This window comes from Mustela erminea, chromosome 7, assembly GCF_009829155.1.
Source record: "Mustela erminea isolate mMusErm1 chromosome 7, mMusErm1.Pri, whole genome shotgun sequence".
Classification (NCBI taxonomy): domain Eukaryota; kingdom Metazoa; phylum Chordata; class Mammalia; order Carnivora; family Mustelidae; genus Mustela; species Mustela erminea.
In genome coordinates, this window is record NC_045620.1 from 67,463,073 (window position 1) to 67,483,719 (window position 20,647).

The following is a 20,647-nucleotide window of genomic DNA, read 5'->3' on the forward strand; positions in this document are numbered from 1 at the left end:
GGGACTCAGAAGGAAGGACTGGCATAAACATAGGAAGAAAAAATACAAGGTTTAAAGGCAGATCGTTTGCGTGCCAAAGCCTTTGATTTTACCACTGCATCACATATCCTGCCCCTTTCTCCTGGGCCCCATGTTCTAATCTTTCACCATGTCAAGTTAACCAACTAGGTAATCGTCTATAGAAAGCCTGAGTGGTCCACCTCTCTTTTGCTTAGTGTTCATATGTATTATGACTTGTGTTAATAGTAACTACCATTGAGCACATCATCTTTTGGTTATACCAAAGATGTCTCATTTTAACCATTACCATAATCCTCACAACAGCCCTCCAAGTTAACATTTACAGGGAACTACCAGCCAAAGATCAAGGGAACATCCTTCTTCCTGCCAAGCTCCCAAAGTAATAAGTAGTTTCTTTTTAGAAATCCATAAATTCAAAACTCTTAAGAGACAAACCTCAATCAGAATCGTTCCCCGCCCCCAGCAAAATTCCTTTCTTTTGTCTCAAGATAGTGGTAATTAATAATCAGCTATGACATGCATGGGTTTCTTAGTTCTTCCATGGTGATATTTCTCTCCATGACTGTTGAGCTGTTTTTAAAGGTCCAGGAAGACCTACATGATTCTTTCCTCTCATGGTTCTCCCTCAATTCAGGGGGAGTAGACAAAAAGGCTCCTCCACTACCCAGCACCATGAACATAACTTAAGCATGACAGCCATGACATCGAATGACAACTTTTCTCTCTGCCTTGGGGGCCGGAGAACTAGATTTCCTGTGTTCTATGACAAAGACATTTCCTTGTAGCAAGCTGACAATAAGATTTCCAGATGTAAGCATTAAAGACTGAGGCCATTCTAGGATACAACCTTTGAGACACTGCTTGATACATGTTGCTGAAAATATCTTTTGGGAATGGAAAATCCTAGACCTTATTATACATTGCTCTTAATGACAGACTAGCCTTTTGCAAACAGAGAAAGCTCTGCCATTTGACAGATGATGGGGAAAGCCACCAAGCCATGCCCACAAGATTGGCCAAAAGACCGTGTACCTGGGTAGCTACTATTCTTATTTTACAGAGGAAGAAACTGAGGCTCTGAGAGATTAATTTAGCAGCTGCAAATAGTAATTTAGGCAACTAGTAAATAACAGAACCAGAATTCACATCCAGGTCTGTTGGATTCCAGAGCCCCTACATCATTCCACCACACCACCTCTCTGTTTGAGTCTTTAGCAACTGACAAAATTTTGTTGAATGGATGAATATCAAAAAGATAAGTTTCTCTCCACTTTCTCCATCTTTTTCCCTCGCACAAAGAGACAGAAATGAAAGCATTCACAAACATTCTGTAGAGGAATATGTCAGAGGAGAAAGGAAAGCCCGGAAGGCCAAGTTTCAATTGCAGACTCAATGGTCTTATTCAGGAAGGTGGCAGGAACTCCCCCTGGACACTGGTTAGTGGCAAAACCTATAGCAAAAGACGGAAAGCAAGCAGAAAAAAAAAAACAACTGCCTTCCTTCTGGGGCCTTTCTGATGATATGTTGCTTCTCTATCTGTCAGCAGAAGGGTAGGTTTGGGAAGAAATTTGGCCCTACAGTTAGTCATCACTAACCATTCACATTTTAGCTCAGGAAAATCTGGATTTCAATTCATTGTCCTAAAAACTGGAATGACATGGAATATGGGCCTCCAAAGCATAGGTCATAATTGGTTGCTCATTTGTCCTAACTTTGCAGAGCACAGGATCCTGGATTTTCCAACTACATCTGTGGTATCTGTTTAATAAAGGCAGTCATGCCAAGCCCCACTGAGTCCTCTTTTTCTTATCTTTTCCATGATGATTCCCTCTTTTATTCCCTCTTTGTTGCTTCTCTACTGTGCAGTTTCCTTTTGCCTTCTCCAGGCCTTTAGTTCAGAGTCAGTGGAAATAAGAGAAGTGTTTAGGCAAGAAGTTCTGCCTGTAACTTCACCGATCTGGATTCTGTCCCTAGCATCTTTCCACATTTTCTGAGGGCCTAGGAGGTGCAGAGGTAGCCAGCATCTAACCACAGGGCCATCACACACTACTGGGAGAGGTAAGTAAGGAATTAAACCCCAAGATACTGCCACAAGTTCAAGGTACTAGGACAGAAGATAAGATGGGGCCACCAGTCAGATTCTCAGGACAGGGAAGGCTTCCTGGAGATGACATGGGAGCTAAAGGCAGAGTCCACACCAAAGCTAATCTTCTCCCTTTATTGCTTTGATGGGGCATAGTTATTGGTGGGGCCACACCTACAGTAATCAACTTCTAAGAAATGAAGCAAGTCATCTTTAGTTCTCTTCAACCCTGGTCCCCTCCAATTGCATCATATATGAACATTTATAATTGCTGTGATTCTGGAGCACCTGGGTGGCTCAGATGGTTAAGCCTCTGCCTTTGGCTCAGATCACCATCCCAGCATCCTGGGATTGAGCCTGCCTTAGGCTCCCTGCTTCTCCTTCTACCTGCCACTCCCCCACTGCTTGTGCACTCTTGCACTTTCTCTCTCAAATAAATAAATAAAATCTTTTAAAAATAAATAAATGTTGTGATTCTGGTTTTTTGGCTACTCACTTAAATGGGATCATTTTTCAATTATAAAGGCTTCAAGAGGAATCGCCCCAGGAGGTCCTTCCTGGCTCCTATAGACCTGGCAGGAACCCTCTCATTTCTCATGGTAAACAGTGTGCTCTATCACTTTTAGTCTAGAAGCTACAGGAAAACTAGGGCCAGGATGGGCAGTAAAAGCTTATGTGTTTTCAGACACAGTATCCAAACTGTTTCTGCTGTGTAATGAGACACAGGGACCAAGAAATTAATGAAAAAATTCAAATAGAACCAGCCTATTTAATATGCAACTCTAGGTGGGCATGAAGTTTCAGCCAGATGGACAACAGAGAGCTAAATGATTTTTACTTCATTTTTACAATTCCTCCTCACATCTTTGCTTATCCTGATGTGAGAGAAACCTTGAAAGAGGCCTTTCCATTTCATTCACATTCACATTGTTGGGGTAGAGGGGTCTATCCCATTATTCAGACAAAAACCGACATGGGCAGCTATGTAATTTTGGAATTGGGGGTCCTCACCATACTTAAATGCTGTGGTCGGTGCCACTTGTGTATGTGTACAAGCCATTGCTAAAATTGTTCAAGAAAACCCCAAAAGAGGATCCTACCACCTTACTGAGAAAGGGCTCCCTTCCAGGCATTGTTAGAACAATCAGCAATGCCCCGTGGCAGGGAAAGTCTCTGCCAAGAGTGTTTAGAAGGATTGGAGGGATCACTCCCTTTTTAGCCACACCATTAAAGCTGACTCACTGGTTTTATTATATTTGATGTATACTCTGAAGGTACGAAGGAAGAGAATGGTGAGCCAGAGAATTACAGAGCTTTGGGGATATTTTTTTTTCCTTTCTTTTTCTTCCTCTGTAAATTTGGTAATTGTAAAAGATGTTGGGTCAACAGCCTTGTGTCTGAAATCCATCCATGTGTAACACCAAATCCAGCAGTTCAACTGTGCTACTCTATCCGTTCCTTTCAAACAGGATAAAAACCTCTACTCAAAAAATTCATGCAGGACCATTACTGCCCAGTATCAGGCCATTTGGAGCTATGGATAGCTGGACAACATAATCATTGTCACCTTTTTCATAACAACCAGTATTTCTTGCCCCTCTCTTACAGGGGTGGCTTACCGCCCTACAAGCAGGTGGGTGTATCAGCCAGGCACCAATCAGAAAAGAAAAAAGAAACAATTCTAGGTATTTTGCACAGAGGAACTAATACTCGGGAGATGGGTTGCAAAGGTGTTGGGAGGACAGAAAGAAGAAAGAAAAGGGTAAAGAGCAGAAAGAAAGCCGGATGGTTACCCAAGGATCCTGGGTTGCTGGTGCCTCCAGGGTGGACACTGGGAGCTTGCATCTGCAGCTGCACTATTGGTTCTAGAACCCTAAAAACATACTGCCTCCGCATGGGGGGCTGGAGACAGGAATCACCCCACCCCTTTAGCTCACGCAGCTGTTGCCAACAACCTCCAGCAACCCTTGGTCTCAGAAGCGGGAGGCTTTTCGCTTGTCTATGCCTTCTCATCTCCAACCACGGTCTCCTCTTGGCAGATGCTACTGGGAAGCCTCAGGGAGCCTTGGGAATGGCCCCTCCCAGCTCCAGCCTCTCAGGGCAGAGGACACAAAGGCAGCACAGGTGAGGCTAGAGACCGGGGTAGATAACCAACCCAGTGTCAGAATAAAAAGCCATGTCAGGCATTCTGTAAAGCAAAACCAGAGCTTGTCCTGGAAACTTGAGGGACTGGAGAACTGTACGCCTGTCAGATCTTTCCACTCCAGTGCGGTTCACACAAACTCTAGAAAACACAGTTCACATTCACGTTGCTCTTAAGAGAGACTGTTCATGTGTCTTATGGCAGCCATCAAGACCTGTCACTAGTAAAGAGAGACTGTGCTATCAGACAAGGCCATATTCAGCCCTTACGTGAGTAAAAGTTTGGAAGATGCCGAATTGTAAAATGCGGTCTCATCCCCCCGCCCCCCGGGTGTTCGGAACACCCACAGCTGTCCTAGTCTAACACCCATTTGCCACAAGAGCCACATTCTCCCTGCCCCCGCCTCAAGCTGAGCCACGCCATCCTGAACGGCTCCCTGCCTTCCACAAAGGGGCACAGGCGGTCTCCTCTGGCGACTCATTCCCTGTCCCTCTTCCACCACCCTCGGTGGCCAGCTAACATCCTCAGCGAGATTCAGCTTGCTGCCACTTCCTGGGAAGCCATTCCTTACCTACGAGCCTGGGAGACAGACCCACGGCACTCCCGTCTCCACTCCTACATATGGATTCATCGCTCTGTAGCATTATCCTGAGTTTCAAAGCTGGTGTTAGTTGGAGGAAGGGGAAGCTTTGGCCCCTCTTGGCCTTTAGAGTGATTGGGTCAGATCTGACGCTGCTGGAGCCCTTCAGCTACAAACAACCCCGGGGCCATGAAGAATGTTATCATTTTCTCTGTGTTTTTTTAAGTGAAAAAAGGTGGGCTGCCAATATCATCGTCTGCTGACTCATTCACTCATTCACTCAGCTGTTACGCTCTTCAGGGCTGGGACCATCTCACTAAGCAATGTAGGACGGGCCCGAGGGAATTACTCTGCACGTGTTTGTTGATGGAATGGAGGGTTTCGTGGAACAAGATACACTTGCTCTGAGTCTTTAAGAATAGGTATAGGGGAATTGGACAGGTGTAGGGGAAAAAGAAGCATTACAAGAGAAGAAGCATACACAAATACACACACACACACACAGAGGGCAGTGCACACTGGTTATTCATGGCACCTGGGCAGGAGTGGGTGAACAGAGGCATTGGGGAAAATATGGCAGGTTATGGAGGAGAGTGCAGGAGAGTCCCAGCCTCAGGCTTGGGTAAGAGGAAAGCACGGAAGATTTCTGAATTGAAACGCAATGTTACAAAGCAAATATTCAAGGGTAGAGAATCAGACCATTGACACCAGCAAGAGAATTGCTGTAGTATTTTTACCTGAATTTAAGAAAATGAATCTTAGGATTATCAAACAGGTATTTACTGAACTGCTACTCTTGGGCCCATCTGTGTAATTTGCTAGAGGCACTTAGTAAATATTTACTCATTGCTTTGGTTGTGCTTCCTACTTTAAATTTTACTTTGGTCTAGGATCAAAATCACAAGGTTTATGAAAGGCTGAAGAAGAATGAAGAAAGAAGTTTCTCTTCAGTAAGTAAACATTCTAATATTGGCGTCTCAGACACAACCAAAAATACAATATCACTTCAGAAATGAACTATCGTGACAACTAAGGCATCTCTTCAGAGGAAAGAGTCTTCCAGAATTCTGAACACTCCATTTAATACAATTCTTCATAGTCATGTTCATAATGACTTTGGGGAGGTAGAGACATTGTAAGCAATCGAGAGTGTCTTCTGAATACAAAATCTTGGTACACAGAGGTACCAGTAAGACATTCCAAGACAATCACAGCGGAGTGCTTTGTAAAGCTAATTTTTAAAATATTTTCTACAAAACTTTTGGATAGCCACTGTTCTGTGTCCTTAACGCACACTGGTTGATAGTATATACTGTAAGAGTGAACTGCCTGTGGCTCTCTGCATGGGAAGGAAGTGGAGGAGCAAGTTTCCACGCACACCCTGGAGGCAAGAGGGGGTGTCAGCAAGGACTTCCCAGTTTAGGGGACAAGAGAACAGCTCGAACAGGTACAAAAACTTGAACACAGTTGAGTTAGGAGCACAAAGGCCTCCTCCTGGGGGAACTCAATTCTGGTGCAAATTGGGTCCTGTTCCTTTTCCCCTGGGCCCCCAGGGCTGGTTCATTGCCTTGTGCTATGGTCCAGCCAGCTTGCCTGGCTTTTCCTCAGATGTTAACTTCTTTCACCATCTGAATAATTGCCATATCCTTTCATGGCGGAGAACATTTTATTCCTGTCCGTTCTCCTCATAAGGGCTCCACAAGTTAAATGTATTGAGTAACCATTTCCCTAGTTTATCCAGTAATACACAGACATACAGATAGACAGAGGCATATACAATCAAAAGTTCTGACTCACAGCAATGCGATGGCCAGCTCAGAGATGGCTAGCCATTAACTGACAAGCTGGTGTCCCAGGATACAGGGCCCTCACACATGGACCCTCCCGTATTTTTACACTGGCTGGAGACCAACAGAACTCATCAAATCTCTTCTCTGAAGGGCTCTGAAACAAAGATGTGCAGTGTCAGGGCAGAAACAGAAAGACAGAGGATGGAGTACACAGAAGCCATGAGAAAGAGGAAGCCAGAGGTAGAGGGGAAAGCAGAGAGAAGAGAAATGAGTCCACGAAAGGGTAAGAAGCAGCAGCCTGGCAGGGAAGCAGACTGAGCAGTGAGGCTTAGTCTAGTGCTGGACCAGCCAATCAGGCCAAGCCGCTGTGGGACAGGAGTGCCTACTGCGGGCAGGACAAGGACTTGAACTTGCCCGGGAGGCTGAAGGCTTGCTTCCTGCTCTTCTCAAAACTTCCCCTCACAGGACTTTTTAGGGAGGGCAGAGCAGAGAGTCAGGGGTTTGAGGAAGGCTGCCTGGTCTTCATAAGTAGGATTTGACTGTTTTTGTAAAGGACCATGAGCTCTTACAAGATCACATATCCACATGCAAATACAAAACCTCAAACATTCTGGAATCAAAACCATATTTTAGATTATCCACAGTTCACGTCATGTGCTCCACTATTCCATTCCCCTGTCACCTGTGAGTTGAAAAAAGTAAGTAATTATACTTATTTCCATTTTGAAATTTGAACTTAAGACAGTTGGGCATGGATTGAAAAGGGAGAGAGGCCAAGCTGCTGAAGCTCATCAAGGCAGTCAGAGATTCAACAAGGCCAAGATTGGATAAATGTGTGACTTATGGATGTCTTCATATAGAGGACAAAAATGATCTCTTTCTGATAATGATGATCATAATTTCCACATTCCATTCTTTCCCCCAAAACCCAAAACATGAGATCACTCAGATAAATCCTTTTGCATTTTGGAATTCATTAGAACTGCCTGTGTGGTATATTTTTTTTAATCAGCCTTCTAATTTTCAAACCTGAATCCTATCTCACTGACCACATTTATGTTGCCATTCAACGGTAACAGAGATGATATTCAGAAGTACCAGGGAGTTGGACTCAAACTTCTAGCAGGATGTGGATTTGGCACTGTGGGCTTCTAATGAAAAAAATATAAGAACTGCTCCCAGCTAATGGAAAAATAAATTGGAATTGTATTGGGAAGGTGCCCAAAGGAACTTGCCTCAAATGAGAATTGAGTTTTTATTAGAAAAATCAGATAAGAGTAAAAAAAATCCTCTGATCCCTCTAATTATCAAATGGTCCTTATAATTTATTGTTTCGTTGCCCTCTATAAAGGGATATTTCACGAGTGTCTGTCAAATGTTCTGTCATTATGAAAGTCCCCTCTGTCCAGCAATGTGAAATAATTTCCCCTTTCAAATGAAAACTTCAACCTTGCAGTGAAAAGTACGTGTGCCAATTTCTGTAACGTCCAAGTGCTAAAGGAAAAGTCATCATCTTGGCCTCTGCAGAGAAAAACAAATATTTAGGAAGCTTCTTCCTCATTTTAGCGTTTGCCGTAGTTGCTATTTGGCTACACATCATATTTCTTTCCTCTTCAACAAATATTTACTGAGGGCTTACTGTGTTCTGGGCACCAAACACTGTGTGGCACACACAACTGAACACAGTTCTTCATTTTGTTTGGAGTCGGGGTAAGAGCAGGAATATAGCAAGAAATGAGGCTGCCCTGAAGACTGGTGTCTGGGGTCAGTTTCAGGGGGAGGAGACTGGGGGAGGACTTTGGGGCTAGCATAGGGAGTATGGACTTCTTTTGGTAGATAATGGGAAGTCACCAGATGTGTTTGAGATAGGCGGATCGGAGCTGTGTTCAGAACGTGTGTCCTGATCCTCCTGGTGGCAGCCTGCACTGTGGGGTGGAGGGGAGGGAGGGTGGAGCCTCTGGGCAAGCACAAAAGAACAAGAGAGAAGAGATGGCAAAAGTGGCATGGAGATTTTGAGCCCAGTGATGGGGCTGACAGTAGCATCCCAAACCAAAGCAGAAATTACAGGGATGGAAATGTTTGGGAGGAAGACGACTTCCATTCTGGCTCTGCTGAATCAGAGCTGTTAAGAGATACAGAGATGGAGCTCTTTGGCAGGAGTGGGAAATGAACATCAGACCTTAGGAGAAAGATCAAGTGATGCCAGCAAGATGGAGAGAAACAGGGGTGAGCAGAAGCCACGGGGTTTACCAGTCAGCTCACGGGCCACCTTCACCAGAGCCATTTCATTGGAGCAGTGTCCACAAGAGGCTCCAAGGCCATTTGCCCAAGATGAGTGGGTGGTCAGGAAGTGAAGGCAGTGAGCTACGCTTGACAGGGTGCAGAAAAGCCTTTCTGGTTTTCTTGATCAGATACATTTGAAGAGGAAGAAAAAGGAAATCTAATGGATGCATCATAGTTCATCACTGGCTACATCCTACTGAGCATTCCCTTTTAGATTTGCCAGCTTCATAGTCCTAATCATTCCTTATGTCTCCGCTATTTTTCTATAGTTGCAAACAAGAATGAAGTAATCATAAATAGAGCATTCCCAGAGCATTTATTTACCCTCTGCCAGACATCACACTAAGAATTCTTGAAATATTAGTTAATCTTCACGACAGCTATAAGGTTGAAACTCTCGTTTTGCCTGTTACACACACAAGGAAACTGAGGCAAGAGACATTAAACAACTTGTGTAAATTCACACAACGAGGAAGTCACTGAGCTGGGATTCAGCCTGGGTGTCCTGCTGAAGTCTGTGTCTTTAGTTGAGATGCTGGCCTCCCCCACCACTGCAAAGGTGTAAAAGGAGTCCTAGGAACTTTATAGAAGCTAAACACAATCATAGAAAGCTTTCAAGTACTTACTGTATTTTGAGAGTGACTTGGGCTAAGTTCATCATCACTGTTTCACAGCCAAGAGTTATACAGAGAACTTGAAAAATCTGCCAGCATCCTAAGCCTAGAATTGATGACTCTAGGAGGGAGGAGGAACCCAGAAGCCCCTTTGGTCAAGTGCTTTCTTCACTTAAAAAGAAACCACCATCTGGGGTTTCTGGGTGGCTCAGTTGGTTAAGCGTCTGACTCTTGATTTTGGTGCAGGTTTTGATCTCAGGGTCCTGGATTGGAGCCCCACATCCAGCTCCAGGCTCAGCTGGGAGTCTGCCTCAGAATTCTCTCTTTCCCTCTGCCCCTCCCCGCACTTGCTTGCTCTCTTGCGCGCTCTCTCCAAAATAAATAAATAAATATTTTTTAAAAAGAGGGACTCTGGGCGGCTCAGCCAGTTAAGCATCACCTTTGGCTCAGGTCATGATCCCAGGGTCCTGGGATCAAGTCCGGTGTCAGGCTTCCTGCCTGCTTCTCCCTCGCCTGGCTCTCCCCCTACTTGCGCTCTCTCTCTCTCCCCCTCCCTCCTTCTCTCTCTCTGACAGAAAGCAAACAAGCAAGAAAGAAAGAAGGAAGGAAACCACCATCCAGAGAAGAGGGTGGCTTGGCCAAAGTCACATGACCAGCTTAGTGTCAGCTAAGTCCAGAACTCAATATCCTGAGTCTTTCTACTGCACCCAAAGGAGCTGGAGGTGGAGGGGACAGGGGAGGGTGTGTGTGTGGGGTGGGGGTTGGTGAGAGAGGACAGAAGCCACTGGAGCAAGGCTGTGCCCTAGAACCCAGTTCAGGGTGAGGGTGAGCAGTACCGACCTGTCTCCGGACCTTCTCCTGAAAGAGCTCCCTGAGGTTGTGTGTTCCCATCAGCCATTTGGTGCCACTCTGATTTCCTAATTTCGCCCCATCTCCACCCACCCCCACACCCTCACGCTGTCTGTGCCCAGAAGAAAGGGTGGATGTGGATGAGGCCTGGCATGCAAGTGCTTAATGAATGTTTTAAAGTTCATTAATTGACCCACCAAGGAGTGAATAATTAAGGGAGACACATACAAAGGAAGAGCATCTCCATGGGTCTCCCCTTGATCCGCTAGGGAAGCAAGGACATAACCTGGAGCAGAAGCTTCTGGGATCCTGCAGAGTGCACACATGTGGTCTGGACCAGTGACCAGAGCTGTGCGGTACTGGTACCGGTCCATTTCTTCTTAAAATGGAGGCTCCCAGGTAGCTTTCACCTTTTATTGGCATTTCATTCTGCTGCCAACAGGGACACGAGAATGTGAAAACACTAAATGAGTGTCTCTCACAAAAACAACTTTCCACAGAAAAACTCACTGTGCAAACACGGCTGCTCCCTAAATGGCCCTACACATAAGGCCAAGAGACAGAAAGCACATTTTGCAGAATAACGGCCTCTCCCAAAACTGTTAGAGATTTTGGGGTGGTGTTAAATCTTGTAGGCAGAAGAGGGCGAAGTCATGATGATTCAGGGATGGTCTTTTGTGTTCGGCTTGGAGATGCATGACGTTTTGAGGCCATTCTATTTGTATGATTAAAGCAAATGACTTCAGGAAAATACAAAATACTGTTCGTCCTCATGACAAGAAAAACTTTTTTTCTGATGATGTATGGTGATGGATGTTAACTAGACTTATTGTAGTGATCATTTCACAATGTGTTCAAATAGCAAATCTTTCTGCAGTACCCCTGAAACTGATAGTGCCACATGTCAATTACACCTCAATTAAAAAAAAAAAAAAACCCAGAGATAAGAGATCAAAACAACACACAAACAACCCAATTCTTACGCAAAAAATGTAGCAAATTTCCAGCTTGGATTTGAGAGTATGCAGAATTGGAAGTTATGTATATGGGCTTCATTTCAGGGATAGTACGACAACTCCAGACAAAAAATATTTTTCTTGGTGATTCTCAGCTGCCTGAACATTAATACTTTGTTATGACTTATCACCTAAGTGTAAGAATTTTCTCTTTGATCATTATCTGGATCTTGGTAATCGTTCTATAATACATGTTTCTCAAATCATGTCATATACTTTAAATATATATAATTATACTTGTCAAGTTATTCTATAATAAAGTTTTTTGGTTTGGGTTTTAGTTTTTTTTTTTTAAGAGCAAATGCCCCTGAAAAGGACACTGCATTACCCCAAGGCTGCCCCAGGCCTGTGGGTCCAGACAGGTCATCACAGACAGTGACCAGGGCTGGAAGGGAATGTTTTCTGCCCCAGGGGCCACAGCTACACAGTTCAGCTTGTTATCACCTCCTGTGGACAGAGGCCCAGAGGAGCCCGATCTGCTTTTTCAGAAGAAAGTGAAATCTTTGCTCTAATGTTAATTTTCCCTATATTAAAGTAACAGGTGGACCAAACAAGACACATTTTCTAGCCATAGATGAATGACAGATCTCAGCTTCCAACCTTGCAAGATATTCTTGGTTAATAATATCTTGACGTGAACCGATGGATCTGATCCTTAGACTTCATTTGAACCCCAGATCTTCCATTCAATAAATGTGTTATATATCGGGATGCCTGGGTGGCTCGGGTGGTTAAGTGTCTGCCTTCAAGTTAGGTGATGATCCTAGGGTTCTGGGATCAAGTCCCACATAGGGCTCCTGGCTCGGCAGGGAGCCTGCTTCTCCCTCTGCCTCCTGATCCCCCTGCTTGGGCTCACACTCTCTCTGATTTAAAAAAAAAAAAAATGTGTTATATATGAATACATGATGTATATATTTTTTCAAAGATTTTATTTAGTCATTTGAGAGAGAGGGAGAGAGAGAGGATGAGTAGGGGCATGGAGAGGGGACAAGCAGACTCCATGCTGGGCATGGAGCCTGATTCTGACAGATCCCACCACCCTGAGATCAGGATCTGAGCTGAAACCAAGAGTTAGATGCCAACCAACTGAGCCACCCAAGGGCCCCTATGATATATATTTTAATAATGTATGTGCTGCATTTTAGTATATATATTATACATTATATCCTGCATATTATATAAAAATATCAAGTAATTAGGTCTCCTTATACTTAACGCTTAGAAGCCCAGTTTTGACACCTATGAAATAAGTATGACATTGGCCACCTTGCAGAGATGTCGTGAGGATTTATTGCATACATCCTTTCCCATTCTGATTGGCCATCTTGGAGGAGCTGCCTGACTCCCGAGGACTCCTACATCTGTTATTGTGTTCATAGCTTGTGCTTAGCGTCAGCAGAAAGCAGTCAGGGGTGGGAATCAGGGGCTTGGTGAACACGGGGAAAGTCTGCCGCAGCCACAGAAAGGACTGCTGAAGACTGGACTCATTTTCTCATCTTCAGTTCTCCTATTTTCATGACTGGTTGAGCTTTATGAAGTTCAGTACACAGTCCTCTCCAGGAGCATTCACCCTTCGAGATCAGAGGAAGGATAAACAGAGAGAGCGCTCTGGCGGGGAGGGGCTGGGGAAGCCACACCCCAGGGCAGGAAGTGGCCCTTTCAGACCCAGGGCGTGGCTTCTTCCACCATACTTTGTCCCTGAGGCCCCAGCAGCTCCTGTATTCTCAAGTTTTGCCCTAGCCCAGCCCTGCCCAGACAGTGGTAGTCACATTAGGTTGTTTAATAAAAACAACTTACACTCAGTGTATAAAATACAATTCTAACGTCATAAAAGGAAACCTATACTCTGATATGGAAACCAACGTGGAAAGAACCCGGGAAGTGTGGTGGTGGTGGGCGGGGCTTGGGGCAGGGTTGCCCGGAGAACGTTTAAGCTTGCAGAATGGCCATGGCATAGTCCTCAGTCTGGATTTTCCCCCTTTCCCAGCAGTGTTCAGCTCTGAAATTCCTTCCGCTGGGGTAGCTCTGAAATTCCTTCTGCGGTACCATGCACAATGCTTTACTGTTCTGTGCCCTCTCTAGGTTTGAGTTTATGCCTTCCTCCCACCCTGCCATGTAAAGGGGTACAAGTTCTGGTGCTCAGTGGACGCCTCTCGTCCTCTTTCTCCCTCTGCTTTCTACCAGTGCATCCCCCGACCCCCATCTCTGCCCCCAGCAAGCCTGTTATGTCATGGCCTGCATTCTATATCATGGCCTGTTTGTCTGATCATCTCCTGCCCCTACACTGTCCAACAAAGCGTCACCTGAGAGGGGACTCTGTCCTCAGATGTTAGTGACCAACTCCCCTCCTTCTTCCCTTCTTAAACCAAACTCATCATCTTTTGCCAAAATGCATCTTCTCCTGCCCCTGTTCCCATCTGAGGGATTAGTATCCCCTTGCTCACAGCGGCTGAGGCAGAATTCACAGACTGAGCCTTTGCTCCTCTCCCTTTCTCCTCTTACACATGGGTCAGCTGCCAATTCCCATCTGTATGCCTTTCATAAATGGTACGGGCTTCTGATCTTGTTTCTCATGTGTCCTCATTAGGACAAGCCCTCATGACATCAGCCTTCCTGAAAAGTGTTACAAAAATCCCGGCCAGCTAGCTTAAATGCAAAAAAGGGACGCATCTGGGCTTCATAAGGGATGGAGCCAAAAACTAGAACCAAAAACTGGGGCACACCTGGTGATAAGTTAGTAGCACGACTGGGGAGTGGTGGGGGGAATGGAGAATTCAAATTACTCCAAAGGGTGAACCCCAAACTCTGGGGACTGGCCCTCAAAGCTTGCCTCGGATGTACTGTTTCCTGCCCAGCCAACAGTACCTCATTGTATTTTGTTCTCAAAAACACATGACCATTTTTGCTTCTCTTTCCTGATACTTTTCAGAAAAATATGATTTTAAATCACAAGGGGCCTTATGCAATAAAAATGTCTGAGAAAAGAAATATGTCTCTTTAAGATGAAGCCCTCTTTTTCAATACAACATATGTAAAAATGAGATTTAATATGTCTTGCTCTTTTTAGAAAGTACACTTTTATTTCACTTATAATTAGCGCATATGGCATCGGTGTTTCTTCTGCTATTTACTGAAGGAGTCCCATGGGTATGGAGAGAACTCTCTCTACTGGGTGTCTGTTGGCTTGGCTTCTGGTTAACCAACATCCTTGTGACAGAGACAAATAGTTGCCTTTCCATTATCAATTTTCCAATTGTCTTTACCAACTGAACGCTGATTTTTCTGGGAATGGCAATGTATCCAACTAAATACATTTCTCAGTCACCCAGCGGATATGGGTGACAATAGGATGGGGTTTCTGCCACTGACAGTAATGCAGAAATCATTACGTGAGGCTTGTACCCTTGCCCTTCATCAGACCCAATGGCTGAGGCTTTAGCCGTTATTTTGTGACCACACCCCAAGGGACAGTAAAGCTCAAGTTTAAGAGGAATCTGGTTCCCTAATGCTTTGGGAAGCTACCACACCAGACTTGAAGGGCCTAATTTTAGATTTCTCACATAAAAGAAAAACAAACCTCAATCCATGGCTCTGAGCTTGAGCTGCCCACAGGACTCATCAGAGGAGTTTTAAAAATTATTGTTGCTTGGGCCTCACCTCAAAAAATTGTTATGTGATTGATATGGGGTATGGTCTGGACATACAGTTTTTTTTTAAAACTTCCAGATGATTCAGTGCACCAAAAGTTGCGGTCTGCTGCCCTACTCTGTGTAAGCCATTGCTTTCCCAATTTTTGTTCCTTGCAGCCAAAGGCAATGACTCACAGACGTGATCTCTATTTTCAATGACTCAGTGTGTTTCTAGTTAGAATGACAGTCAACAGTACACAAGCTACTACATAAAATCAGACCCAAGGATGGGTAGGTAACCTAACCAGGACCAGTAAAATAAAAACCAGAAGCAAACCAGGAGAATAACTTCATGACCTTTTGGCAAAGATTTCTTCAATAGAATATAAAAAGCACTAACCATGAAAGAAAAAATCCAAAGGGTTTTCTTTTCATGTTGATTAAAATGAAAAACTCGTGTTCATCGAAAGATACTAAGAAGAGAATGAAGAGGAAAGCCATGAGTGGGAGAAGATCTTTGCACTACATATATCCAACAAAGGACTTATGTCCAGAGTATACAGTGAACTTCAATCATTCAATAAGAGGCTGTCAGCCCAACAGAAAATGAGCTAAGACTTGAACAGACACTTCATGAAATACAATATCCAAATAGCGATCAATATATAAAAAGGTGCTCCATCTTCTTAGTCATTAGGAAAATGCAGAGAGAAAGTATAATGTGATACCATTGTATACCCATTGTATAATGGTGTAAAACAGCTCAAGTGAAGAAGACTGGTCATACCAAGTGTGGCTGAAAATACGGAGTAACTGGCAATCTTCCAGACTGCTAAGGGGAGGGTAATTAATACCACTGCTTTGGGAAACTTTGTTTAGAAGTAGCTCTAAAGTCTCTTGAAGGGAGAAATGTAGAAGAATTTTTTGGACATCTTTTTATAACCACCAAAAATCCCACGCCAACCCCAAATTCTGAACACTTTAACAAAGAATAACGAAAAACAACCCAGCAAACTTTGATACAAATCACATCTGGAGGACCAAGTAAATTGCACGTTGTTTATAGTAATGATACATAGCAGGGCCATATTGGCTGGAGAACAGAAATACCATCCAGTATAAAGTGTAAAAGGTCTTTAGGAACATAACCCTGAGGTAAAATGCAATAATGTGTACTGGTCTATATTGATAGCATATGATCTAACATCACTATAATTATTAGGATAACTTTGAATGTAAGTGCTAGAAGCCAATTAGAACAAAAATTAGAAAAATAAATAAATAAAGGATTTTTATGGATGAATGCTAAGTTAAGAGCTGTAGAAGAGACAGCCTCAGGAACAGCTGGACCTAAACAGCCCTGGAATGCCCTTGTCCCCCTCAGCTCTTCAATCTTCCCCATGTGTGGCTTCCTTCTTCTTGCTGACTACATACTTGCCTCTCTTTACATAGTCTTATGTACAATTTCATCCCTGGGAAGACACTCATTTTTTTCTCATTTCCAGTCTTAAAATTCCAGGGAAGGAGGGTAATTAGCTCCATAGGTCAAGACCCCAACCCCTAGACCCCTCAGCTGTGGCTTGGGGATGGGGCTGACAAAGAAACTATGAATGTCCAGCCCCAGCCAGGTGCCCTGTCTGAACTCTGGCCAGAAGGCATATTTTCAAAATGCCTACTCCTGAGTTCTCATGAAAATTAGGTGAACATGGTGGAAACCAACACCAAGAAACGTGGGACACTAGATAACTGGGGAGAAGCACATTCACTTTAGGGAAACTTAGATTTTCCTGTTGAACACCAGGTTATGTGATTGTGTTTTCCTGTATGATCATTTCCCTCATGCAACCTCTATGGGGACTGGAATTGGAAGAAAATCGGCCACAGCTCCTAGTCACTATCTACTTGGACATATATCCACAGGGAGCCTGACATGCCTAAAACAAGACTGCCACACTCCATCAGCCATAAACTGTACTTCCAATTATGGGATTGGGAAGCAATGTGTACTCAGAACACAAAATGTCAAGCATGTCCTGCATCAGAAAATGTAGATCGTGTAGTATGCCCAAAAATAGAACTCATGGGTTGCTAGCTGAAGCCCAGTTATAAAGTGTGGGGCAACAAAAGTGTTCCCTGATCTCCTAGAGCTTGTGGAGGGCACACTCAAAGCATGCAATCTATTCTCTGAAGATGTACTGCTTGGGAGATCCCAAACACCAAGGGCAGTCAGTGTGTGTTGCTCAAAACAGAACATGGCGGCGCCTGGATGGCTCATTGGGTTAAAGCCTCTGCCTTCAGCTCAGGTCATGATCCCAGGGTCCTGAGATCGAGCCCCACATCAGGCTCTCTGCTCGTCAGGGAGCCTGCTTCCTCCTCTCTCTCTCTCTTTCTCTCTCTCTCTGTCTGCCTATTTGTGATCTCTGTCAAATAAATAAATAAAAATATTAAAAAACAAAAAGCCAGAACATGGAGGCAAAGGTATATGCCCTCCCATACAAAATCTAGTCTCTGGATGCCCCCTCGCCTCAAAAGTGGGGATCAGGCTGTTCCCCTGCACTATAGAGAATTTTGGAAGGTCTGTGTTCATGTCATTAGCTGCAGAAATCCAAGAAAGTCCCATGAACTTCAAGACTGGGTAGACCAGAGTCTTCTGGAACTAATTCTGTGTGTGCGTTGGATTTCTCTGGACAATAGGAAAACTTTGTACTTTGTATCACATGTTTCATCTACCAACTTAGAGTATTTCACAGGAAGTTGTTCTTCCTGTATTTTTACCAGTAAAGTAGATGTACTGTGGCAGAACACAGTCTGCTCCCTGCACCATCAGCACTCTATCTACTCATGGTGTGGCCCATGAGTACACACACACGGCAGACTTCCTGCTATGCATCTGTCTGGGTTTTTGTATAGGTGGAAGCAAATGTTGCTTCACGGAGTATTTCCCAATTCATTTCCTGAAAATACAGCTGTCTTCTTTCAATTCCCTAAAACGTGCTTTAATATCTTTTTTATTTTTTTAAGATTCTATTTTTAAGTAGTCTCTCTACCCAGTGTGGGGTTTGAACCCACAACCCAGAGATCAAGAGTTGCACACTCTACCAACACATCCAGGCAGATGTCCCTGTGCTTAATATAGCTATAGCATAGTTCTCAAAATTTTGACTTCATGGCATCAGAAAGAAAGTGGTCTGGATCTGCTTCCTAGGGACAGAACTCAATTTGTGACTTTCTCAATGCTACAAAAGCAAACAAACACACAAAAAACAAACACACTGCCTGTTAGGCTCAAAAGAGCCAGTTCCCTAATTGAATTTTACTTAAGGTTTTGGTGACTTACACAGACAAAGCCTAGGTTTCTTGGGGACCCCAGGGCATGTCATCAAAGACAAAGTATCTGGTAGAATGCAGGAGAGCATTAGGAGGCAGGAGGTCTTCATCATGAAATAAACCCCAGAAAAGGGAGCAAGTTCCCAGAGATGGTGGTCACGTGGGAAGCTGGGAGCCAGGTGGGATGAATGGTGATGGGTCGGACATGCCTCTTAGTGCTCTAGCACTGCCTTAAATCAAAGGAGAGGCCTTCTGAGTCCTGACCTGGAATTCCTCCCTTCTCTCCTGAGCCCCTGCCCCCTTGGTCATGCCTTGGCAATGTGATACATAAACCACGGAAAGGAACATTTGCCCACACTGTCTTATAGATGAGGGCATGTGGCCAGGAAGGAGCCATTAGAACCCCTGTTTGTGCTTCCTCCTCTCTCCCTGTGTCTGGAGAACCTCGGGTAACAAAAAAGAAGGACTCCAAAACATTGATTAAGGTGGCAAGTAAGAGTTTAGTTCTGGAAACCACATTACTGTAAGTGCTATGCAACGTGCCTGGTGGGGTGAGGGGGAGAGAGAGCAAAAAAAAGAACGTGGGAGAATAAGAGGGAGTGTCCCTTCCCACAAAGGGCCCATTTATACGGACAGACAAGATCAGAAATTAGAAACAGCCTGGTTGAATTGGACCAAGAGAAGGGTTCATTTAGTCCCTAAATTTAAAAAACAGGAGATTTCCACATTAAAATCTGGTAACTGACTTCTTGTGAAAATGAAAAATCACAACCCCAGATGTGCATCCTCACAAGGCAACAAACTGCTGGGGTCTGGACGGCCAGGCATTCTGCACTTGGGAACAGACGGTACCACTCTCTGCTGCCTCACTCCTGAGCACTGTAACTGCGCGACTGCCACAGCGTATCACAGAGGAATTTGTCATTCTTGGCTGGACACCAGAAACGTGAAATTAGAGGATGATTATATAAGTTCAACAAAAGGCCACTTCGAGGACCATCACGAATTCTTGTGGAAAGAGGAACACTGAAACTCAATTCCATAAATTATCTCAAGCTCTACACTCAGGAGTACAGGGTTGGTGCTGGAGGAATCCATCCGGCTTCTGGAAGTTGGACCAGGCAGCCTAATTGTAGTGGCTGACCTCCTAGTTTCTGGGCCCACTTGGAGGAGAACCAATTGTAGGATGGGGAATTCTATACCCAGCTGCTCAGCACGGGGTCAGAGAGGGAGTGCAGGTCCTGCCCTGACATCAACCTTCAACAGAAGAGTGCAAAGGGGGAATCCATGAATAATTCAGATCACCACCAGATACATGCCCAGTCAGCGTCAATGGCCATGAATTACCTTGTGTGTATTTCCTGCCTACATGTCAGTCCATCTTTTCACTGGCGTCCGTGGCAAGTTTATGAATGAGCACATTCTCTAACGCCTCTGCTGTAGGCAAGGCCGTTTCAGGATCTTGGCCCAAGTTTCCAAATTTCTGACTTGTTATTTACCAACCGTACACCATAAGAGATCGAATAACTCATGACTAAAAACATGCCCTTACTGGGGCGCCTGGGTGGCTCAGTGGGTTAAGCCTTGGCCTTCGGCTCAGGTCATGATCTCGGAGTCCTGGGATTGAGCCCCACATCGGGCTCTCGGCTCAGCAGGGAGGCTGCTTCCCCCTCTCTCTCTGCCTTCTGCTCTGCCTACTTGTGATCTCTCTCTGTCAAATAAATAAATAAATAAATAAACAAAATCTTAAAAAAAAATAAAAATAAACAAAAACATGCCCTTGCTAAAGAGGAATGTGGGTGGAAATAGAAAAACAATATTTCTTATAAAGCCGCTGGAAATTTGCGTATGTCCAAGTCATGAGACTTGGGTGCTCTGGTGAGAAAATGTGGTAGGGAAGGAGCAAAACCATTTATGGAACACTCACTCCTTGGGCACCTGACACGTGGTCCGTTAACTTCATTTTCCAGGTGGAGAGACAGAGGTTCTGTGACACCCCTGTCTAAATGGAATATAATGTGGATCATGTTCCTAATGGAAGACTGTCTAATAACCACATTTTTAAAAGATAAAAATAAAAGGGGGAAATGAGTTTGAATAGTGTATTTTACTTAACTCGATGTGTCCCAAATAATTGCTGAAATATGTCATCTATATAAGCTACCGATGAACCCAAGACACTTAGAGCTCATCTCAATTTGGACCAGCCTGACTGCATGTCAACCTCTGCGCGAGACAGGGGCACAGTGCTGTCCTGGTGAACAGTAGGTGCACTTGAGATCCTTGGGCAGATGGCTGAACTTTTCTGGTCC

At 44.4% G+C, this 20,647-nt stretch overlaps 1 protein-coding gene across 1 annotated transcript in view; it reads right to left on the reverse strand.

The window, feature by feature from the left end:
* MGAT4A (alpha-1,3-mannosyl-glycoprotein 4-beta-N-acetylglucosaminyltransferase A) overlaps positions 1–20,647 on the reverse strand; it is a 151,238-nt gene that overhangs the window by 113,801 nt on the left and 16,790 nt on the right. The window lies entirely within an intron of this gene.